Source organism: Herpailurus yagouaroundi, unplaced genomic scaffold, assembly GCF_014898765.1.
Source record: "Herpailurus yagouaroundi ecotype Mexico unplaced genomic scaffold, PumYag 29, whole genome shotgun sequence".
In the NCBI taxonomy this organism is placed as follows: Eukaryota; Metazoa; Chordata; class Mammalia; order Carnivora; family Felidae; genus Herpailurus; species Herpailurus yagouaroundi.
Window position 1 is genome coordinate 67,655,299 of NW_024412377.1, and position 15,331 is coordinate 67,670,629.

The 15,331-nt window shown below is 40.4% G+C and overlaps 1 protein-coding gene and 1 non-coding gene across 5 annotated transcripts in view; both read left to right on the forward strand.

The window, feature by feature from the left end:
- The window catches only part of EPB41L4A (erythrocyte membrane protein band 4.1 like 4A), a 255,314-nt gene that overhangs the window by 48,791 nt on the left and 191,192 nt on the right, over nt 1–15,331 (forward strand). The gene's annotated exons all lie outside the window — the stretch shown is intronic.
- LOC121017068 (small nucleolar RNA U13) lies at nt 13,035–13,139 on the forward strand. Its single transcript, XR_005784613.1, has one exon. It is a non-coding gene; the product is annotated as a small nucleolar RNA U13 (small nucleolar RNA).

The window sequence follows — 15,331 nt, forward strand, 5'->3', positions numbered from 1 at the left end:
AGCGAGAGTAATGCTATAATAGTCGTGGGAAGGAGAGGTTCGTGGTGGGAAATGTGGCAGGGATGTCCAGCAAGAAATGTGCTGAAATGACTCGAGTGGATGTTGCATCTGTAAGAAACAGATGTCCTTTGTAAGAGCAGGTTCTATAGAATGGTGGTGTCAGGACTTGGCTCAAGAAAAGAGATAAGGAAGTAAAGATGAAGGAAGCCAGAACACCAATGGTCTCTGTCATGTGGGAAGGAAAGCGGTGGGTGGTAGCTGCAGAGACTAAGGTAGGGGCCAGGAAAGTTTTTACTGTTTTTTTTTTTTTTTTTTTTTTTTTTTTAAGGGTTTGAGTAACTAAGGTGTGTGTGGGGTGTGTGTGTGTGTGTGTGTTGTGTTTTATATATACAAAGGCTGGAAAGAAAGAACAGGTCAATGGGGATAAGATGGTGACAGGGAAAGGGATTAGCAGAAGAGTCAGGCAGCAGAGGACGGAGCAGGGAGTAGTATCAGCTATACTGTGGAAGGAATGGCCCCAAATGCAATGGCCTCAAGTGGAGATAGTTCATGTTGCTGTGAGATATAAGGGGAGGAGGAGTAGGAGCTATTTTATAAGTAGAATCAGAGAGATGAGATAGGTTTGAAGACTTGACACTGAAAGGCCAATCTGTTTTCAAAGTCTCCTATCTTTAAAGGTAACATTGAGTAATAATAAGATTAACAAAAGACTAAAGGCTATACAAAAGATTCATTGTTTCTTCATTGCTTTTGAATTGTTTTGTATCATAAGCTTTATGAGCTATTTCCCCCCAAAGTAGTCTCTGTATAAGCCCATTTTGATAAGTTAAATACAATTGTTGATTATTTCCTTTTGTAAATAACAAAATAAAAGCATCTGCTTTGTGTTCTTGGCGAGGTAAACGTAATAGCTCCTTGCCACACTGTTGTGGAGCTCTGATTCTGGGCTGATGGTATTTGGGGTTCTTTGGAACAGGCAGTTCAGGGTTTGTAAAAACAGGTACTTGGGACTTCATTGACAGCACAATCACGATGAAGTGTAAATGTCATTCTTGTGGTCCTTTTAGCCTTTCCTATTTTCATTGTATCTCTGAAAAGAGGGGTGGTGCTTTTATAAAATGTGAAGGCATCTGTACGCAGCACATCCAGTGCATGGATTTGTTAGGTACTTAACTGTGTTGCCCAGTGTGGTGCTGATTGGGGAGGAAGTTAGAAGAAATGAGGAGGCAGCTCTGTCCTAGAAGGAGCTGGTAATGCAACCCTGCCAGGTGTGGAGTGTGGAGTGGTAAATTCCATAGAGAAAGAGGGCAAGAGCAGGAAGGCCAGAGAGGAAGGGAGGGCAGGGCTGCACGGTGCTGAGGACCTTTAGAGATACACACAAGTGGTAGGTGATAAGGGAGGAGAAGAGAAGATAAGGTGTTTGTATAAACATGGACCTACTAGTGCCTCATGGAAGGTCTCAGAGACCAGACGTTTTACAGTGTCTTAAACAAGATAAATTATTTGAAGAAATTCAGAGAAATGTAGATGAAGTTTTATTTTGTTCTGAATCTATCAAGAGTAGATTCAAGGTCAAGCTCTGGAGGTTATGAAGTATTGGTCAGGATGATCCCAGGGGTTAGATTCTTACTTGTTAGAATCTAGACTCTTGCCTATGATCACATGAACAAACTCTGTCCTCTATTGACATGAGGGTGTTAGGCTGAACTGAGTGATCAATGTGGGTGTTGAAGGAGATCTTGGAGCTTCTCTCTACTTGTGGAGCAAGTACTGGCTGATGAGCCCTCACTTTAGCATGGGGGGGCTAGCCTCACCTGCCTCTGTTTCTAGTGCTGTCAAGGTCAGGCTCAAAGGCACGCCATGTTTTCTCTGCAGCAGAGTCATACCGTGATGGATCCAGGCTCTATCCTGACCAGTAGCTGAGATAGGCCCATTCCATCTCTTCTTTTAGATAGACCTTGAGTGCCTACTAGGGGGTTTGTGCACAGGATCTGTGACTCTTTCTGTAAACCACTATCCCTGCTTCTGAGGAGGTCCCAGTACAGTAAGGGGATAAGACAGACAAACGTCAAAATGCAGATAGCCATGCGAAAGGTGTGAAGTTGTCTTGCTTCCCTTCCTGAACTGCATGTATTTTGTTTGCTCCTCTAGACCTTTTATTCTCCCTCCTAATCTACCCAGCCATGGTGGTCTGGGACATTCACCTATGTGGAATACATCACTTTTTTTTTTTCTTTAAACTCTGTCTATTAGAAGGGACTAGTGGGGTTGGAGGGCAGGAGGGAGAGGAGTGGAATGTCCATTCCCCCAATCTCCTGTCAGGTGGCCCTTTCCCATTCACTGTTCTCTGTGGGGTCTGACAATGCCTTCCTCCCCTTGCTCTCTCAACTGCTCCCCATTGTTGCCAACCCCAGGGTACTGTGCCATGCCACATTGGTTTCTCTGACTAAACCTCCACAGATGGCTCCTTGATTACACTGTCTTACTCAGTTACATTGGTAACTCAGGTTGGTACATTTCCTGCTGAGACCTGAGTGGTGAGTTTGTTTTCTTTTTCTAAAAATGAGGAGAGACAAATTACAAAAAATTGACAAATATACTACAGTGAATAAAACTGGAATAAAGAAGAGACTGGCAAGTGGCCATGGTCAATATGGTTTCTGGAGTGGAGCTCTAGCTTCAGAGTGGTGGCTGGGACAGAATACATGACCAATTATTGTTCTCCTAGTTTTCCTGAAATGCTTCCTTGACTCTTTAGTCTTTCCCAGGGCCCTGTGATTTGTTTCCCAGTCATTGTCGACTTTAGTTTCCTCTGAGTTAGACTCTCTATCTGCAGCCCAGACTTTGAACTTATAGTTTGCTTCTTCCCAGAATAATGCTTTTTTTTTTGTTGTTATTGAATAAATGAGGAGATAAAGGCCAAAATTTTTGCCATGTACTTTGCCCTATCAGAAATTATTAAGGAGCACCTGGCTTGCTCAGTCAGAAGAGCATGTGACTCTTGATCTTGGGGTTGTGAACTCAAGCCTCATGTGGGGTGTAGAGATCACCTAAATAAATAAAACTGTAAAAGAAATTATTAAGTTAAACATTTGGAAATAATGTCACAATCAAACCTTAGGAGAAAAACCTAAGACAAATCCTGATTGAGGGACATTCCTAAACTCAGTACTTCTCAAAACTGTCAAGGTCATCAAACTTAAGAAAAGTCTGAGAAACTGTCAGAGACCAGAGGTGGCTAAGGAAATGCAGTGACTAAATGCAATATGGTATTCTGCATAAGGTCATGGACATTAGGAAAGAATTCGTGAAATCCTAATAAAATATGGAAGTTTGTTCACAGTAATGTGCCAGTGTTGACTCTTCAGTTGTAACTAACATACCACAGTAAATGTCAGATGTTAGCAGTAGAGGAAACTGGGTGCCAGATTTGGGAACTCTTACCTCTGCAAGTTTTCTGTAAACTGAAATCTATTTAAAAACGTTTATTTAAAAAATTCAGTCTTGGGGCGCCTGGGTAGCTCAGTCAGTTAAGCATCCGACTTCGGCTCACGTCATGATCTCCCAGCTCCTGAGTTCGAGCCCCACATCAGGCTCTGTGCTGACAGCTCAGGGCCTAGAGCCTGCTTCAGATTCTGTGTCTTCCCTCTCTCTGCCTCTCTCTCTCAAAAATAAGCATTAAAATTTTTTTTTAAAAAGTCAGTCTTTAATATCTAGGTAAATTGATATTAAGTCAGAAATACTTTATTAAAACATTTACATAAAATTTTTTTCTGCAGTATTTGAGGAATGTTCTACAGTATTTGAGGAAGTATTTGAGGAAGATAATATTTAGGCCCAAAGTGAAACATAAAATTTATGAATCTTTTGCACAATTCAGGTCTATTAAGATCCTCTGTTTTTATCTGGAAGACAGACAAGGTTCTTTACAAATGGGAAATAGGTATCTTTTGTTTTTCTGGATATTTACCTTAATTCTTTAGCTCAGATTTATTTTACTTTAGCATGTAGTACTATATGCTCTCATTAGGTACTAAACGTTCTATGTATATAAGGATGTATGTATTAAATTATATTTAGACCTAATATACATATTGCATATTTATTTTACAGTTTACGTTCAATTTAAGAAGTGAAAATAGACTTAGAGACTCTAACCTTACATACAGATGGGAATTATGAATTGGGAAATAATACACCTTTATTTGCTGCAGTAATTAGTACAAAAAAGTGCTGAAAGTCTGGTGAGAGAATGTTTAGATATTTCTTCAGAGTCAGGATTTCGAGAGAAAGGCTTCTTAAGAAATCAGGTACCTTTTATCAGACATCCTAATTTAGGGAAAAAAGGTGCATACCTATGGTATGATTTCCTTTTGGGAACAATACTTGTGAAAAAAGTACTCCCCGTCCCTGTCCCTGCTTTGAGTTTCTCAGGTTATTTGCCTTACCTTTAATAAGAATGTGCTTATATCATGGTGTATATCCAGTAGGAATTTGGCAATAATGTCAATATTATTGGTAAAAAATGAAACAGTATTAGCAGCAATTCCAGATCAATACAATAAAACTGGAAGTGAAACATTGTAAATGTAATGTAAATGTTGTAAATGTTCTACATAGAATAAATGTGCATAAAAATATTGGCACAAGTTCATTATTACCTCTCCTGGAGTCCATGCTGTTCTTTTTTAAAAGTAAATTTCATTATTGAATACTTTATGAGAGTTACACTCTGAAAATTTACAGGCACATACCACTGAAACTACTTAGGTTGTGAAGCAAATGTCTGATTGAAGTAGGGGAAAACACTAACATGCAATTTTAATAGAAACAGCTGAAATGTGCATGCAGTGGTATTATATAACAGTTTAATTTTAAACTGTAAACTTAATATTTAAAATCTTAGACTATAAGAATAATTGAATAAAGATACAGATAAAGGCATCTACCTCCTAAAGGTAACCTCCTAAGCCATCAGATGGCTCTGAAAACCTCCTGAGCCATCAGATGAGATTTGGGATGCGCCCTCAGAGTTGGTATCATTTTACCACATTTATTATTTTAGAAACGACGAATTGTCTTAAGGAGGGTAATGTTTGGAAGAGTGGGGTAAAGACCGTTGTTAATGATTACTTTAGGGAACTTTAGTTGAGTGTTGAAGACTTATCTGTTGTCCCCTAAGGTTTAATTTTGAGCAATGTTGACATTAACCTTGGCAAACTGAGGTCAATGTTTTGGTTGACTTTTAAAATTAATGGTCTGTTTGTTTTATAAATCTAAAACAGGATCCTTAGTCTAATGGTAAGCTCATCCATTTGGTTTGTTATTACCAACAAGCCCAAGAATTTAAATTAGTTTACCTTGATAGCCTGGCTTGTCAAGAAAGGAGAAAAAAATGTCAACATAATAAAATATTTTAAGAATCAGATGCTCTTATTTTCTTTGATAATCACTTTTACAAATGTATTGGATTTCTATTGGCTCCCTAGTCTGGATAAAAGTGCTTTATTTTTTTAATGTGCATTTAAGTAATTCTAGAGTTCAAATGGATATTTTGAGATTTGAAACATGGTATGTTAAGATGGAAAGTGAAGATGCTGTATCATAATCATTTAGGGTAACTTTAAAGTAGTATATGATATAGGACTTACATTTAAAATTAGTTCATCAAGGCTTTCAGGGACATTTTTCCTACTTATCCTTGAAACTGAAGCAAGAAATAAGTTGGTTCAAATTAAACAATTAAGTTATTCCAGCCATATGCATATTAGAGAGCATAGAGAGTGATTGAAATTGGCTGTATTAGATGATTGGGTACGTCTGGCTATGTAGGAAGATGGAAGTTTCTCTAAGCAAGCTCTCAATTGAAAATTTGATGAATTATCTGTTTCGTTTTTGTTTTTTACCTTTGTTGGATCACTGACCATTAGAGAACTAGAAAACCCCCCACAAAAACTCCTCTAGATTCTCTCCTAACTAATCCATACATATTAATAAATCTCTTAAAAACAATTTTATTGATATATAACCTACAGTAAAATACACAGTTGTTAAATATACAACTGGATGAATTTTTGCGTGTAGACACAATTATGTAAATACCATCCAGAACAAGATACAGAATATTTTTGGTACCCCAGGAGGCTCCTTTGTGTCTCTTTTCAAACATTACCTCCCTTCCCACTCAACTCATCCACCTGGAGGGAGACCACTACTTTGACCTTTAGCACTGTACATGAATTTCACCTGTTTATGACATTGTTTAAATGGAATAGGACAACATGTATTCTTTTCTCTCTGACTTCTTTTGCTTAGCATAATGCGTTGGAATTCTTTCATGTTATTGCTCGTAGCAGAAGTTCTCCATCCCCCCACCCTTTCCATTTCGGTGTGATGTTCTTTTGTATAAATATAGTACAATTTATCCATTCTACTGGTGACGGACCAGGTTTAGCTATTATAAGTTATTCTGAGCATTCTTAAAGAGTGCTGAGTCTTTTTGTGGACATATGCACTCATTTCTCTTACATGTACAGCTAGAAGTAGAATTCCTGCATCATAGGGTACATGTGTGTTTAACTTTAGAAGATAATGCCAAACAGTTGTCCAAAGTGGATATACCAGTTTACTCTCCAGTTAGCAATATATGAGAATTCCAATTGTTCCACATACTTGCCAACACTTGGTATTATCGGTCTTTAAAAATTTTGCAATTCAGGTGGGTGACTTGTTTTCTCCCCCCCATGTGATTGCCATCCATTAACTATGGACAGCAGGTTCTCTGATTAAGAACTTAATTGCTGGGTAACAGTTAGTTATTTGCCTCTGGGTGAAATGATCTTCTCTAGTATATTCACAATTCCAGAGGAATAATCTGTAACCTAGAAACTAAACTGTAAAGTTAACCACCATGATCAATTCTTCTTGAAAAGGATGAAGAAAGGAAAAGTGAAGAAAAATAAATACATGGGGATGTGTGTGTGTATCTGTATGCACGTACATTTGTGTAACTGGGATATATACAGTGAGGACAAATCATTGCCTCCTCCTTGATGGAAAGGATCCAGTGTAATCCCTCTGCCACTGAGTGGTTGTCTGATCCTCCAGGGGAATGTTGCCATCTTGGGCACTGAGGACTGGTTTCACTGTTGGCATATTAGGTACTCATTATTGACAAGAGCCATGTTAGCCTTTGTGAGAAGTCCATGTTGTTGAATCCATACATATGCTCTGTTGCTGTCACTGCGGTCACTTCTACTTGAAGTCTACTGAGGAAGCATGGGGGTGGCTGATGAAAGGGGTTGACATCCACAGATTGGTAATTTTGTTCACCTGGTTATTAAGAGGCCCTTCTGCGTTGGAAGGCCTTTGGTATACATTCACATGGAACAAAAATATTTTTCATACACTGTGCTCATTCTGAAAGGTCTATCCATTTGCACCTTTGCTAGGTCTTCTTACATCCCTTCTTCTGAATGCAGTTTTTTCACCAAGTCCTTGAATGTCCAGATTAACCATTAGCCTTTGCACATGACTCAGTGTAGATCTGTGATCCTGGCCATTTCTCAGTATTTATGGAGTGGAAAGGCACATGTACTTGTCATAGTTCTATTTGCTGGGATGATTTCTCTTCATGAAGTGTATTTTAGGGACACTATTGGGGATGTAAGGCTGTAGGAGTCCACTTTTGCTTGGTGCGTGGATACCATGCAAACTGTCTCTAACCCAGGCCCAAGTTTCCTTCTCAGTCAGCTGGTCATAAGGAACTCTTTGTGAGGCTCTAGGTGTGGTAGTACAGTAGGAGTAGATATTAGACCTATCTGAGCCATCTGCCCATGCAACTTCTTGTGCCTTGTAGTCATGCTTGAATCTGATCGCTTTCATAGCGTTGTCTTTTGGTGATGGATTGCTTCTGTACATGCCCAACCTTATGACCAGGGGGGTCAGATAACATTTAGATTGCCACGGCAGCTCAGGTCACATGGTTACTTAATAACCTTTAATCAGGCCCTGACAAGACCTAGTGGCAATCCAGGAGTCATTTCTTAAAAGGACTGTTATCTGCAGAAGAGGACTTGGCTTCGTTCCAGAACCTGAGAGTTTTGTGCTGCAGTTCTCTGGATCCTACTGGATTCAGTGAATTGGATCTGCTGCATGGTAAGACCCAAGTGCATAGTGGTTTGTGCTGCAGACCAGACATGCTGCATAACCATCTCTTGCTCTGGGCCCTACTCAATACTGATGGTCTTATAGGTTACATAGTAAAGGAGTGAGCAGATTGTTAAGTGTGGTACGCATTGTCTTTAAAATGCAAAAAAGGCCCATGAATCATGTGCCTCTTTTTTTAGTGGGAAGCAGTTCAGGGTTCAGCAACTTGCATTTCACTTTGGAGGGGATATTCCAACACGTTCCAGACCACTGGATTCCCAGACACTTTACTGAGGTTGCAGTCTTTGAATCTTCATGGTTTTGTTTTTCATCATCAAGCTTGAATGCATTTTACTAAGACATCTGAAGGATTTGTTACTTCCTGTTTATCAGGTCCTGGCAGCATGGTGTAATCAATGCAGGGGCCCAGTGTGATGGTCTGCGGGATGTGAAGACAAGCAACAGCTCTGTAGATGAGATTATAGCTGAGAGGAGAGTTGTTACAGTTCTTGACCTTGCAAAATAAAAGCAAATGGCTTCATGTGTTCTTTACATATTGATAAAGCATTTTCCAGATTAGTAGCTTCATATCAGATATCAGGCACTAGATGTGCTCCAGAAAAGTACTTAATTTGGTAAATCAGCCACATCGGAGCCACTGCCTGAATGGATTTAGGATAATCCCTGGCCATTTTCCAAGATCTACCTGCTTTCTGCCCAGACAAAAAAAGGTGAATTAAACAGGAATGTGATAGGAATTATCTGTTCTTAAAATGTCAAGCTTTTGGTGGTGGTATGATGGGGTTTTGGAGTGGTGGTGGGGGTTCGGAGCCGACGGCTAAGAAAGAATTCTTGAAAATGTCTTTGATGCAAAAAGGTGATCTTGTCAAAGCATGGGGACGGAACCCCTGGGCAGCAAGAGCTGCACTGAGGTTGTGAAGAGTGACTGCTTATATACTGTGGAGTTGGGGGAGATAAAAGTCAAGAGGGAGTTTCTTAAAGGGATTTCCATATGCTAAAGAAGACACAGGTTACTGAAGGCCTAGCTATTGTGAAAAAAAAAAAAAAAAAAAACAACCTCAGGTTGTTTTTCCCTCTACCAAAGCATTTTCATTAAGACAGTAGGGAGTTCCTGGAGATTAGGCTATCGATAAGATCTCCTTTTTCTTGTAATATTACTAAGATATTTGTAAACTGAAGGAGACTCTATCAGTTTAACCCTTTGTTTTCTGTCCTTTCCTTTGTTCTTGGGCAGCCAGGAGTGCCACATATCCCACTTTGTTGGGGGTGGTTTGGTTTGCAGGGTATCAGCTTGCCTTATGCTTCTTCATCAGTGTTAATGTCTATAGTTTTCCCACAGATGTGGCATTTCTATTGGTTTACTGTGCTGGTAAGGAGGGAAGTTCAGGATGTTTCACTTGGTCATTCTTACCATAATTGCCCATCTTCCATAGTCAGGAAGCCATTGTGGGAATTCTCCCAGTAGTTACATATGTTTACTCCGGCAATGCGTTGAGAAACTGCAAAATAACCATAGGGTGGATCCACAGATTTATTGGTTCCACCATGAGATGGAAGAGGCCAAAACATCATCAATCCCCTGACCACAATAAACTTGACTTAGACTGGTTGATGGTGGTATTTAGGTCCCTAGGATTTAATGGAGCTCTAACTTAAAAGAAAAGTAAGGATTGCTTGCTGAAGGAATCAAAACAAATAGAATGTGCATTGGTTATGCTTTTGTTTCCAGCTACCAGATCTCAATATAGCACTGAGACAAGCATCTCTAGTGGGCAGTTATGGGAGGAACAACTGAAGGAGTAGAATTCTGCATGCCTGGTAGTTCTTTTGTAAAAGGTAGTCCCTGCAGAGCTTGTAGTTGTGTTAGGATTGGGTTCGGAAGAGTGTTTTTATTTTTACATTGTCAGTGCTCTCAAACTGGCTCCTGATAAGGAACTAGAAATGAACTTCATTGTATTGGAAATTGTGTTTCAGCAGTGAAACTGCACTTGTGCTGATATATAAACCCACTTAGCAAACCCAAACCATGTGAAATGTCACTTTGAAGTGTGACACATGCTTATAGGAAAGAGGTTGTAGGTGTTTATCTTTCTCATGGCAAATAACTAGTCCATAAAGAAATTTCAGACTTAGTTTTTTTTGTTTGTTTGGTAAAAATATAATGGATCCATTTGAAACACTTAATCTACATGCACTGTATTGCTTAACTTCAGCCACTTGAGTTGCATAGAAACTATCTTTGAAATAGCTGTTGAGCTTCTAGTAACTTGTCTACCTAGTTACCAATAACTGAATACTTTATTACTAATTTTCATTTGCAAGCTGAAGAAATAATCTGGTGGTGACATTGAAATTTGAGTAAAAATCTGTGTTCATTAAATTATGTGAAATTCTAGAGAAATAGAAAAAAAATTGCAACCTAAGACATTTACTGGTGGTTACTTTTCCCTTCCACATCCACCTGTTCTTAAAATTTTTTAAATACTTTTAAGCTTAGTCACACATAATACTCATTTTTCTTACCCGAAGGTAATAATACTGTGTTTATTAGTGGCATGAGTGTTCCCTAAGACTTAAAAAGACTTAGTTAAAAGGACAAATAAAACAGGTTTGCACATAGAGTCTGTGCATATGGTTTGCAAAGACGTGAACCCTGATGAAGCCGGGTTTGAAATGGATCAAGTATGAATCATAAAGTATTTACTCTTAAGTTGTGCAGAGGTGGCTCTTCCTGTGGAGTCCCAATTAGAAAATGGTATTTTCACCATCGGAAGTGCTTCCTGGATGTTTTCATAAATGGTGAACTGTATGGCGGGGGTGGGGGGGAGGGATATGAAAATCATTACTTGACTGATAATTAACTTATGTTAACATTTTGGGTGAGGAGGTAGGATTCTGTCAAATTGAACTAAACATTTTTTCCATGTTCTTCCCTAACTAAAATTTGGCCTTCTCCTGATACATGGGTTCCCATGTTCTTTCTCCTCATGTGTAGTTTCCCATTTTGCCACAGAGTAGGGTCTGCATTTTCTTGCATTTATTATTGCCTCTTCCAGGTTGTTTCTCTTCCCTTTATTTATTGTTCTCTCTTACTTTCTTCTTACCCTCTTCCCTGTCATTTCCTGACTTCCAGGTACCTCCTCAACATAGATTTAGGCCTTTGGCGACTCCCATCCACTGTTTTCTCCTTGAGCTGTCAGCCTCCAACATCTGTTTGGAATAATAATGACTAACATTTAAGGAACTAAGATGTGCCAGGCACTGTTATCAACCACTTTTATGTATGTCATGTAATCTTCAGACTAGCCCTATGAGGTAGATAGGTCATTATCTCCATTTTACAGATGAAGTTACTTGCTCAAAGTCACAGAAGTCAAAATCAGCGATTTGGTTTTGAACTCATGTCATCTGACCCTAGAATCTGTGTTCTTAACCCCTCTACCAGTGGTTCTCAAACTTGACTGCATCTGGTCAAGTTTAAAATATACTGACACTGGGGTGCCTGGGTGGCTCAGTCGGTTGAGCATTTGACTCTTGATTTTTGGCTCAGCTCATAATCCCAGGGGTGTGGGATCAAGCCCCATATTGGGCTCTGTGCTGAGCATGGAGCCTGATTAAGATTTCTCTCTCTGTCTCTCTCTTCCTCCCTCTGCCCTCTCCCCTGCTCATGTGTATGCTTTCTCTCTCAAAAACAAAACTAAATTAGAAAAACATATTTAAAATATACTGATGCCTAGGACCATGCCCAACTAATTAAATCAGTCTCTGGGGAGTGGGACCCAGGAAGCTGTATGTTTTAAGTCTCTCCAGGTAATTCTGTTGAACAAAGTTGAAAACCATTGTTCTACATCTTCATTATGTAGTATGGCAGCTTCTAGTCATGTGCTTATTTAAGTTTAAATGAACTCTAAGTAAATAAAAACTCATTTCATCAGTCATACTTGGGACATTTTAAGTGGTCCATCGCCACATGTGACTGGTGACTGCTGTGGGACCCCATAGACAGAATATTTCTATCACTACAGAAGTTGTGTTAGGGAGCACTGCTCTATACCATGCTATCTCCCATCCCTCACACTGCTGCCTTGACCTCATGACCCTGACCGCTATTCTTTATAGCAGCCCACAGATGAGGCTAAACCCTAGACCTTGTCATCACCTGAAACTTGTCTACTTTGCAAAATCTTAAACTCATAACTCCCTCTTTGATTGGAGCCTCCTGTCCTCTCTCCAGTTGATTTTTATATGTCAGCCTCTCTGCTTACGCATTTTCCCCTTGTCAACTTCTTCTAGGCTTTCTTTCTTTTTCTGTTGAATTTTGGATCCCCTGGTCAGTCCTGTCCTGGACATATTTCCTGCTGTGGTTTCCATTTTCTCTTTTCCTGCCATACCCAGATTGGCCAGCTCTAATGCTGGATGTGAATCTGTATACATTCTCTGCTACCCCTGCCCCAGTGTTGCTAGAGAAAAGCTTGTCTTCTAACAGATGTCAGCACAGTTTTCCAATCTCATTTGGGAACTCGTCTCTGCGTGGCAGTCCTTTGAGTCTTCTATAGCTCTCCCTTTTTCCCCACAGTGGCTGTTGTAGACCTTCCCCCTCTCCACCCTGGGCTTCCCATCCTGCAGGCCTGAGCACAGGACCCCTGTTCACTCAGGAGAGCCTGAAGGCAGTCTGGAGAAACTCCCTGTGCTTCCTTCCTCTCTGTCTTCACACCCCACTGCACCCATGCTTCTTTTCTCCTTCATCTCAGAGAAGGGGCCTGCTCCTTCTAAGGCTCTTCTCCCTAGTTGGTTATGCAAGCCCCATCTTCCAATACCAGGGCTTTGTCAAGTCTCTTCCATCCTTAAAAAAACCCAGAAACCCGATCCTTTTGTAATTCTTACAAAATGATGATTGGGTGTTCACGCTGTTGTGTGACATGTGCCACTCTTAAACCTTGTTACAACATCAGCACATTACCTGTCTGACGTGAAAAACAAAACAAAACAACAAAAAACCAAAAACCCAGAAACGCTCAGTGTTTTCTTCACTGTGCATCCCCATAAAATGGTGTCCTTATCCCCTTCTTTTCCTGTTTTGGCAAACTTCAGCTCCCTTCAGTCTGGCCTCCATGCCTGCCAGTCTCCCGAACCTGTTCCCTCCACATGATGAGGGGCCTCCAGATGCCAGACTGGTTCTCTGCAGTGTCATTTGAAGCTGTGCCACTCCTGTTTCACTGAAACTTCCTTCTCTGTTGGGATTCGTGACACGAGCCTGTTCTCCTCCTGGCTCTCCAGTTACTTCCCAGAATCTTCTGCATGCTCTTTCTGTCTCCCCACAGCCCTCATTACACCCAACTGAGTTATTTATGTGGATTTGGACCCTGTCTTAGTCACACCTTCATTTAAAAGTCCTCAGCATTAGGCCTGGTGTGTGGTATGAATATTGTGTTTAGGAACATTTTGAGTGAGGTGACGCTCCCCAGTTATGTATAAGGGATAAATAGTTTGGGGATACCTTGAAACACATTTTTGACTTGCACATGTGTGGTTCTGAGTGGACAGATGCAATCCCTTATATATGTTTGGGAGCCCACTGTTAAGGTAGGTTTTCTGCCTCCACTCCTGAATGCTTTGTCAATGTCAGTGTCCTATCAATTACAGACGGTCTCACTGTGCAGATCTGCCTGGGACCCAGCCCCCCACCTCCACACACACACCTGCCTCCTCTAGCTGGCCTCCAACTTGCCCTACAGGGTAACTCATGGGACTTCCCAGATGTTTTAGGTTTTGTCCGTAGCCAAGAAACATTCAGATCTACTGTGTTTTTAAATCATATTTTCTAAAAAAATGGCTTCCCATAAAGTAGGATTTGGGCACGTTATTTTTAATATCTGAAAATGATTTTTAAAGCAATTTGAGAGGACTGTTATTAGACATTGAAAGAGAAATAAAGCATGAAAACCATGGCTTTTGAGGTGACAGTAAGGCGATGATTATAATACAGGCACAATGTGATAATGGACAGAGGCGGGATGTTGCTTGGAAGGTTTCATGAGGGAGGTGACTTGAGGAAGACCTTGAAGGCTGGGCAAGCCTTTCAATAGGCAGAGACTAGAGTGAGGATGGCAGTTCACATGGAGGGATGTGAGTAAAGGTGGTGAAAAGTGGCATGTGTTGGCTAATATCAAATATTGCAGTTTATTGAAAATAAGGGCATATGGGGAGATAAACGTGGGAGGGTAAGTAGAGCCACAAATTGGAGAACTTCAAATGCCAGCCTACATAGTGCAGATGTGATAAGTGCTGGGCGCTCTTTAGGGTTTTTGTCAGAGGACAGGTGTGATGATCAGGCACTGGGAAGCTGCATCTGGCAGTAAGAGTTAAGTTGGGTTTGAAGGGATTGAAGCAGGGCACCTATGGCCGGGTGGCTAGCTAGCCTAGGGTGGTCATGATCCTGGACTTCTGCCGAGTGCAGGGGGCCGGGAGGTGGAGGCTGCCCTTGGCTGTGCTCCACTCTGATTTGTGACTAAGATTGTGGCTGCTCAGCTTCTTGCACTCAGACTTTTCTCTAAATTGCAGCTACTTTAGTCTTTCTGTTGCTTACTCTATTCCACAGGTATCAATTATGTTCTGAATGGAGATCCAAAGCTTAGGTAGCAAAAGGGAAGAAGAACAGCTACTTAAAAATGAATAATTAAAAGCCACCTGAAGGTCCAAAAGCATATTTGATGTGAACACAGCAACCACGTGTTCTTAGGTAAACCCGTGTAAGGTCCAAGATGCTAGAAGGTCATGGCTGTAGGAGAAAGAATTGGTGAGGGAGGGAAAAATCTCTAATCAAAATGTTAGTACTTACCTAAATTCCACATTTTAATAAGCAGATAAAAATTATTCACATTGCCTGAAGAATTGCCAGAGTGTTCCTCAGTTTTTAAAAATTCAGTTGATTCCTTCTGCATGTTCCTCACCCTTTTCCTAATCATTGTATTTCCTTCATCAGTGCAGATGTCAACACAGTGAAGCAGGCAAGTAACACCTTATAATTAATACAAACACAGTTTTGACCTCCTGAACCCCTTAATGGATTACACTTTGAAAATGCTTGTGTGTGTGTGTGTGTGTGTGTGTGTGTGTGTGTGTGTGCGTGTGCTGTGTATCTAATGATCCTTTTGTTATTCCA